The sequence below is a fragment of the Astyanax mexicanus genome, chromosome 8 (assembly GCF_023375975.1).
Source record: "Astyanax mexicanus isolate ESR-SI-001 chromosome 8, AstMex3_surface, whole genome shotgun sequence".
NCBI classification, from domain to species: domain Eukaryota; kingdom Metazoa; phylum Chordata; class Actinopteri; order Characiformes; family Acestrorhamphidae; genus Astyanax; species Astyanax mexicanus.
The window spans coordinates 2,573,911-2,583,348 of record NC_064415.1 but is presented as its reverse complement, the minus strand read 5'-3'; positions in this window follow the sequence as shown (position 1 = coordinate 2,583,348).

The following is a 9,438-nucleotide window of genomic DNA, read 5'->3' as shown; positions in this document are numbered from 1 at the left end:
GCTCTGTTCACTACAGACTCACCACAGACTCACTACTGCTAATGACCTACGGATCTGCTCTGTTCACTACAGACTCACTACAGATCAGTGGCGGATGCTGGTCTTTCAAGGAGGGGAAGCTCAATTTCGGCCTAAATCTTAACATATGTAGTTTTATTTATACAAAAATTCTACTCTCCCTGAGATGTTTTTTTTTTGTAAACAAAAGGCATTATTTTCAAGTTTTCACTACACAACCAAAAGGTACCCATTCTTTACATTGAACAATTACATAAAAAAGACGCTATGACATGAATAAACATAAAATGATCAGTTAAATCACAGTTAAAATGACAGTTTTAATTTCCTTAAATAATCCATTTATTAATTTAAATTATTTAAATTATTTTTAATGATAACACAATACTTACTACTGGCCCCTGTTCATTTATGTCCTGAGATGGTTTCATTAAGAGGAATGGCCATCGGTACATTTTATTTGTTACAGCACTTCCAGTCAGCCAGCTCACTTTATCAAACCAGTACAGCTGAAAAGTGTGTCCGTCTGTGAGTGCTTTGTGACGGGAAACTTCGATAGAAAAGAGTGATAAAAGTCAGAAAGAGTGATAGAAGTCTACAGAAGCTACAGAAAAGCACCAGAAATAGAAGCTGGATTTGTCGCTAGTCGTTTTTAATTAAGAAAATGCCGCTATAAGGATTAGGAAAGTCTCCGGTTCGACTCAGAACAGAATGGAAATGCTCCCATCACATATTTTACACTAAAAGATCGCTGATTCGCTCATTTCGCTGTCAATCAAAAAGAGACTCCGCTTCAGACAGGTCATCCAATCATCATGCAGAAGCCGAGGCCAGCCCACTGCCCCATAGACCCCCAGAGACGCTGAGCGTCCGATGGGCGGGACAAAGCCCAGCGTTTATCCAATGACTCGTCTGGTTTGGCCGCGCGCTTTGCTCCGCTATTGAAGTGTGTGCACTGTTTAAAGCAGCGCTGTGAAGCTGCGGGAATGAGTGAGAGGAAAGCCGCGGCGTTACCAGTGATAAGAGGCTGATTCTGAACTAAGTTCAGCGCGGTGTAGCGCATATTTAATCAGTGACATGTACACACAACAGTATATATTTAATCACTTATTTTTTACATTTTAGGGGAAGCTGAGCTTCCCTTGCAGTCTTAGAGCAATCGCCACTGCTCCAGACTCACTAACCCCACAATCACTTTGGAAAATTGGTTGCTAAGTTGTTTCTGTGAGGTTGCTGTGATGTACCAGGTGTTAACTGAGGGGTTCCTGATGTGTTTCTACAAGGTTTCTTTGGAAAGGTGTTGGGTGCTATGGTGTTGCTGTGTGGTTATTTTAAAAAGATGTTGGTTGCTAAGATGTTGCTGTGTGGTTACATTGGAAAGATGTTGGTTGCCTAGGTGTTGCTGTGAGGTTGTTGTGGTGTATTTACTGAAAGTCTTCTCCAGCACATCCCAAAGATTCTCAATAAGGGTTAAGGTGTGGACTCTGTGTTGGAGAATCCATGTGTGAAGATGATGATCTCATGCTCCCTGAACTCTGCACTCTTTTACAATCTGAGCTCCATGAATCCTGGCATTGCATGTACAAAAATAAAGCTGAATTGACTCGTAACGAGTGCTGTCCAACTACTTGTGGCCACATGTTGTGGGTGTGTGAGTGTGTGAGGGAGACGTAAATAGAAAAGAGACAGAATGGGAACACAAATAAACACACTGCAGCTTCATCAATGAAAACAAAGCCTGTGGCATCTCATTGTCGGTTGCCAGATTTTGCAAAAAAACACACATTGTTTTCCGAGAGTAAACAAGAGCCTGTCCTCGTTTCTCCACTCCAGTTCACTGTCAGCTAACAGAGAGTGACACACACACACACACACACACACACACAGTAAAGTGATGTGAGAGCGATGCCAACATAACTGTGATGAACAATTTAACTCAAGATGAGCTAAAGACAACTCAGATAAAAAAGAACATTATAAGAACATTTAGAAACATTTTAAAAATGTTCCAAGAAGGTTGGCCTGTAAAGCTACCCATGGTCACTCTGGAGGAGCTGCAGAGATCCACAGATCAGGTGGATCAGGAGAATCTGTCCACAGGACAACTATAAGTCATGCAACCTTTTTATACAAATCTGGAATTTATATAAGAGTGGCAAGAAGAAAACCATTGTTGAAAGAAAGACGTAAGAAGTGCTGTTTGCAGTTTGTAGCCACAAGAAAACCATATAGGAACACAGCAAACATGTGGAAGAAGAAAGTTCTGTGGTCAGATGAGACCAAAGTTGAACTTTTTAGCCTAAATGTAAATTGCTATGTGTGGCGGAAAAGTAATGCTGCTCATCAACCTGTACACACCATCCCCACTGTGAAACATGGTGGTGGCAGCATCATGCTGTGGGGACGCTTTTTTCTTCAGCAGGGACAGATTTAGGAAGCTGGTCAGAGTTGATGGATGGAAGATGGATGAAGATAAATAAATACAGAACAATCCTGGAAGAAGAAAAGCTGTTGGAGGCTGTAAAAGACTTGAGATCTTCCAGCAAGACGATGACCCTAAACATACAGCCAGAGCTACAGTGGAATGATTTAATTGTTTAGATCAGAGAATATTCATAAAAATCTCAGTCTCTAGATGATCAAAGCTGGTAGATACAAACCCCATAAGACCTGCAGCTATAATTACAGTGAAACAAGGCTCTACTACAGCAACTATTGATAAAGGGTGAATACTTTTGCACGTCACACTTTTTCAAATAAAAAAAAAAACAGCAAAAAATAATTTTCTTTACACTTAACAATGATGTGCCACTTTGTGTTGGTCCATCATTTAAAATCTCAATAAAATACATTTAAGTTTGTGGTTGTAACGAGACAACATGAAAAAGTTCAAGGGGTTTGAATACTTTTGCAAGCCAAACTTAAACATGCCCTATACTGGCACGCCTAGACTGCAGGAACTGCAGAGCTGTGAACGCTAGACTGGTGATACAGAATCAGCACTTCACTGAGCCGTGCACTCTTTCACATTATAGACTGAGTATAGTATGCGTGTATATACTCTTAACACTCTATATGTAGTCTAGTATGAAGATGATCCGTGCAGAGACAAACTCCAGTCCAACTAAACTTCTTTAATAGATAGATAGAGAGATAGATAGATAGATAGATAGATAGATAGATAGATAGATAGATAAATAGATACATAGATACTTTATTTATCCCGAAGGAAATTTATGCAATCTTTACATTCTACTAAAATACATTGATTTATAATCAGCATATATGCAGCTGAAACAGTATGAATGAATGAAGTTCAACTTATATAGCGCCTTTCTAGAAACACAAGGACGCTTTACAATTACAAGTTTTGTTTTTTTTTTACACACAAGCACATTTTTACATCCACACACCGGTGAGAAGCGGCAGCCAATAGCGCACAGCGTACTCTCAACCGGAAACAACCACCGTTCACCTGGAGGACTGCATCCAGCACTACAGCATTTACCCAGAACAGAGTGCCAATTTGTATCTGGGCACAGTCATACATATATTTACATACACACCACACACTTACACACACCGGATCAATTTAGAGTATTAATTTTTTTCTGGGCAATTTAGAGTATCCAATTTACCTGATCTTCATGTTTTTGGACTGTGGGGGGGAACCGGAGTCCCCGGAGGAAACCCACGCAGACACAGGGAGAACATGGAAACTCCACCCAGTTAGGGACTTGAACCCAAGACCCCAGTGCTGGGATGCGAACGTGCTAAAATCCCAAATTATATTATCAACATTAACATTTTAATATTTTAACATTATAGTCATTATAGCTTTTAGAAAAATGTGTTTTGGGGAGTGGAGGAAGGGGAGGGGGTAACAGTGCACTATAGGACTCTGTGGGCGTGGCCTAAGCTTTTGTTCTTAATGGCTTTATTTTATCTCCTTACATTACTTTTACTTTTATACTTCTACCTACAGAGTAATGAATAGAGAGACTTTAAACAACCCTGCTTAGTGCATCTACAGTACAGGCCAAAAGTTTGGACACACCTGCTCTTATCTTTATTTTCATGACTATTTACATTGTAGATTCTCACTGAAGCATCAAAACTATGAATGAACACATGTGGAGTTTTATGTACTTAATAAAAAATGAGCTGAACCTCCACAGTCACCGGACCTGAACCCAATCCAGATGGTTTGGGGTGAGCTGGAGCACAGAGTGAAGAAGACAAAGAGCCAACAAGTGCTAATAAACACCTCTGGGAACTCCTTCCTTCCTTCAAGACTGTTGGAAAACTTTTCATTTCAGGTGGCCACCTCTTAAAGAAGCTCATTGAGAGAATGATGCCAAGAGTGTGCAAAGCAGTAATCAGAGCAAAGGGTGGCTATTTTGAAGAAACTAGAATATAAAACATGTTTTTTTAGTTATTTCATCATTTTTCGTACAAGTACATAAAAGTCCACATGTGTTCATTCATAGTTTTGATGCTTCAGTGAGAATCTACAATGTAAATAGTCGTGAAAATAAAGAAAACGCATTAAAAAAGAGAAAGTGTGTTCAATCTCTTGGCCTGTACTGTATACTCTTAACCGAAGTACACATGCGCTATTTACACATGCATAATTTTGGTGCCGTCCCAAACTGCACACTGTTGCATTACATGCGTAAAACTACCGGTATATATAAATAAAATAAATTAATCAAAAGGACGCGTTAGAAGCGTTTTCAGTAGAGCAGTATATAATATTTCAGAGTGTGCTGTTTGGTAATCATGCCTTACTGTTCATCATTACCTTTAGTTTAATGACTCAGGTACATACTGCTGTCCCATGACTTTTGGCATATCAGTGTGTGTGAGGCTATATTCTGTATCAGTGTGTGTGAGTGTGTATGGTAATGCTCTGTCAGCGTTAAGAGAGGAAACTCATTTAACTGAAGCTCTGGGTGTTGCTTTCCAGCATCTGTGGTGTGTGTGTGTGGTGTGTGTGTGTGTGTGTGTGGTGTGTAAGTGTGTGTGTGTGTGTGTGTGTGTGTGTGTGTGTCGGTACTCTCAGAAGCTCAGTCACTGTTAAACGCTGCTCGTCTTACACACTGAGGGAAGTCAGGAAAGCTTAAGCAAGCACAAACTTGAGTGACACGTCCATTTCATATCCTTCCTCTGTGATCCTACACACACACACACACACACACACACACACATACACACACACACACACTCAGCTTGCTAATAAAAAAGAAAATGTTCCACAGCGTAAAATTGTAAAGATACCATATACAGACCCTATCTTACACCTATCTTACAAGACACATCATGATGTTCATCACTATCTTAAACCCCGTCAACAGTCTATTTTCACTCCTTCCTCCTGCCTGGTTTGAACAGCAGCAGATCTTCTGAATATATCTACACTGATGGGTGTGGTGTTCTGGAAATGAGGTGTGTTCAGGTACATTTCTGGAGTTTTATCTTGTTTATCTTGGTAACAGAAAACACAGGAGCTCCACTGACTGAATACAACCTAGACAGACGCCAACAGTCAGACGTTCATCGCTATCTCTGTAACACAGGCGCCGTGCCGAGCCGAGCGTACGCCCCCACTTATTACACACACATGAACACACAGCAGCACAAACCCAACTTTTACATCAACAATAAACAGAATAGTAAATAAAATAACATTGCTGTTCCCGTAAATGAGCTGCTGGAGCTCCTTCACAGCGTCAACCAGCAGCTCAGTTTCCTCTGCTGAGAAGAGTTTGTTGAACACGTCCAGGTAGCTGCACCGTTAAAATAGCAATCCACCAAAGTCAGAGCTCACCTGATCTACTCTTAAAGGGAATGATGAGCAACAGAGAGACGCTCTGATTGGTTTATCATTTCATGTTACGCCCAAAATTAACAACAGCCATGAATAATTAAGAGAATTAGATGAGAATTAGTACATGCCTTCTGTGCATTTTGAGCTGCGCATGGTGTACTTTTCCCATCGTTACGATAGCGAAGACACACTGACACGCCCTGAATCAAGCTGCATGGTGCATGGTTGAAGGCTCGCCTATAGATTACTAAAATAGAGCCTATAGTCTTTAAGCTGGCTGGGCATTATTAATGTAGAAATGTTGTCAATAGAAGGAAACACTGGATCCTAAAGAGCAGGGGTGTCCAAACTTTTTTGTTGGGGGCCAGAAGGAGAAATATATTTGAAGTCACGGACCACAGACTCTGTAATAAAACAAATAATGAAATATACCACTTTAAATAATACTTTTTCCTGATTACTTTTATGCACACACCATTTTACTTTACTTACTATCTTTATCTTTGACAGTGTTGTGTAAACTAAGATTTTTCAAATTGATGTTTAATTTCATGATGTCTCTTAATATTAAACTCCTTAATTACGCCAACTTTTAGACTCTTTGGCCCGTTTTTCTGCGCTAGAAATGCGCACCCTCTTCGCTTTAAGACTCTTTGGCCCGTTTTTCTGCGCTAGACAAGCGCACTCTCTTCGCTTTTAGATTCTTTGGCCCATTTTTCTGCGCTAGAAATGCGCACCCTCTCCACTTTTAGACTCTTTGGCCCGTTTTTCTGCACTAGAAATGTGCACCCTCTCCACTTTTAGACTCTTTGGCCCGTTTTTCTGCACTAGAAATGCGCACCCTCTCCACTTTTAGACTCTTTGGCCCATTTTTCTGCACTAGAAATGCGCACCCTCTCCACTTTTAGACTCTTTGGCCCATTTTTCTGTGCTAGAAATGCGCACTCTCTCCGCTTTTAGACTCTTTGGCCCGTTTTTCTGCACTAGAAATGCGCACCCTCTCCACTTTTAGACTCTTTGGCCCGTTTTTCTGCACTAGAAATGCGCACCCTCTCCACTTTTAGACTCTTTGGCCCGTTTTTCTGTGCTAGAAACGCGCACCCTCTCCGCTTTTAGACTCTTTGGCCCGTTTTTCTGCGCTAGACATGCACACTCTCTTCGCTTTTAGATTCTTTGGCCCATTTTTCTGCACTAGAAATGCACACCCTCTCCGCTTTTAGACTCTTTGGCCCGTTTTTCTGCACTAGAAATGCGCACCCTCTCCACTTTTAGACTCTTTGGCCCATTTTTCTGCACTAGAAATGCGCACCCTCTCCACTTTTAGACTCTTTGGCCCATTTTTCTGTGCTAGAAATGCGCACTCTCTCCGCTTTTAGACTCTTTGGCCCGTTTTTCTGCACTAGAAATGCGCACCCTCTCCACTTTTAGACTCTTTGGCCCGTTTTTCTGCACTAGAAATGCGCACCCTCTTCGCTTTAAGACTCTTTGGCCGTTTTTCTGCGCTGTTTTAGTTTATAAATTCTCACACGTATTTTAAGTGGAGCTCGGGGCACAAACAGACCAGTAAAATGTGGGATACTGGTCCCATTAAGAACAATGCTTCAAAAGATTCCCCCCATCATGAGAAAAGAACAAAGGGTCGCTAAGTGATCAGTTTCTTAGCAACAATGCTCAGTTATGGTGCCAACAGTCGGCAGAAACTCAACCCGGCCTGGCTCTGATCCAAACCGTGATTCACACCACGGTGCAGAGTGTGTGTGTGTGTGTGTGTGTTTAACTGTACTGGTACTGATAAGTGGTAAAACATCACACACACACACACACCCGGCCGTACGCATTACACACACGCAACCGGCTTCCCATCAGAGCTGTTGTTCTCCTGAGAGAGAGGGAGGAAGGTGGACAATAGCAGCGCTTCTATAGATCCGTCTCAGAGCTATAGACTGACGTCAGACAGACGAGAAGATCTGAGAAACGTTCAGCATGTTTCCAGCTCCCGCTTTACAACTTTCCCCCCGAAACACATCCATCAAACCCCCTCACATCACAGGTCACCCACAGTGCACTCACCGCGTCCACATACTACTGACCAGCCTTTATAAACACATGCATTCAGAAATACTGCTTATTAAAATTACACACACTCTTTATATACATCCACTTTTACATTATATTATCATGCAGGACTTCAGCTCAGTTTAAAACACTGCAGCTCCGCCCACTTTTATTCTGTAACAGCACTATATATATATATATGTGGGACATTCCAGGATTTTGGTACATTTCCTGTCCCACCACTTAAATTTCAAATGCACATATCCAAAATATCTAAATGACTATTTTTTGTGAACAATGTACTTGTTTTAAGACAAACTGTAAAATATGGTGGAAAAATAAGCTCCTTAGATATTATTCAAAAGACTGAATACCTTTGGACCACCTCAAAAATGGCCGTTTTCTCTTGTCCCACACATTGGGTGACCAACTTCTTTGGCAAATTTAACAATTAAAATAAGCTCTAAATAAATGACTTCCTCTTGTATATTGTTGATCTGCATCTCCTTTACTTATGAAAACAACTTCTTTGGTCTACATTGTTTTGCATGTTACAGTTTTTATGCTATTAAATTGTGTCCCACAACATGCGCGCAACCCTGTTACCATAAGGAATTTTACCTGCAGAGAAAGAGTTAAAAATATTTATCTACTGGCACAAAGGAAGTGACATCACAAGGACATTTTCTGCCCACATGGCAAGACCAAGAGTAAGTGCTCTAACAATTTTATAACAAGTTTTTTTTCCAAATATGTTTGTGCAAGTTGTGTGTGTCCCTCAGTGAACTCAACCCTGTTACTCATATTGTAAGACTAATAATGAGTAGAGTCAAAATTTACTTTATATACTTATATAACCATGTTTGTCCTTGATCTTGTATACATAGCTAAATTTTACAGTTAGCATCTGTTCCTGGAGTAAACCACAACTTAGCCTAGATTTACAACCCTGTTACTCGCAACCCTGTTACTGTAAGTTACCAAATATATTGCATAATCTAATTTAAATAACTGCTTTGATACCTGAGCTTGACGAATCAAACTTTTTGGTAGTCTATTACCTGTATTTAATACATATATGACTAAAAATGATCAAATTGAAGATCAAATTTTCAGAAGTGACCACCCCTGAAATGCACCAAAATCCTGGAATGTCCCATTAATCATGTTTATTCTTATTTTATTTTTATTTTTAAATATTTTACATGTTTTTAATTTGATTTCTCTTTGTTTTAATCGTGTTTGAATCATTCATGCTTTATTCTTATTTTATTTTATTTCCATTTTTATTGTTATTCTTTTACATCTTTTTTTTTTAAATGTAACTTCTCTTTGTATTTTCTAGTTAGTAAAGCACTTTGAATGACCGCTGTGAATGAAAGGTGCTGTATAAATAAACCTGCCTTAAACCAGCATCTCTGATGTAGGAATTTCAACAACTTTTTTGTTAGTTTTGTAGATTTTTACACACAAAAAACATATCTCTAAACAACTTTCTGCTGCATCAGTTTATTAGAATTATTAAACATGATTTT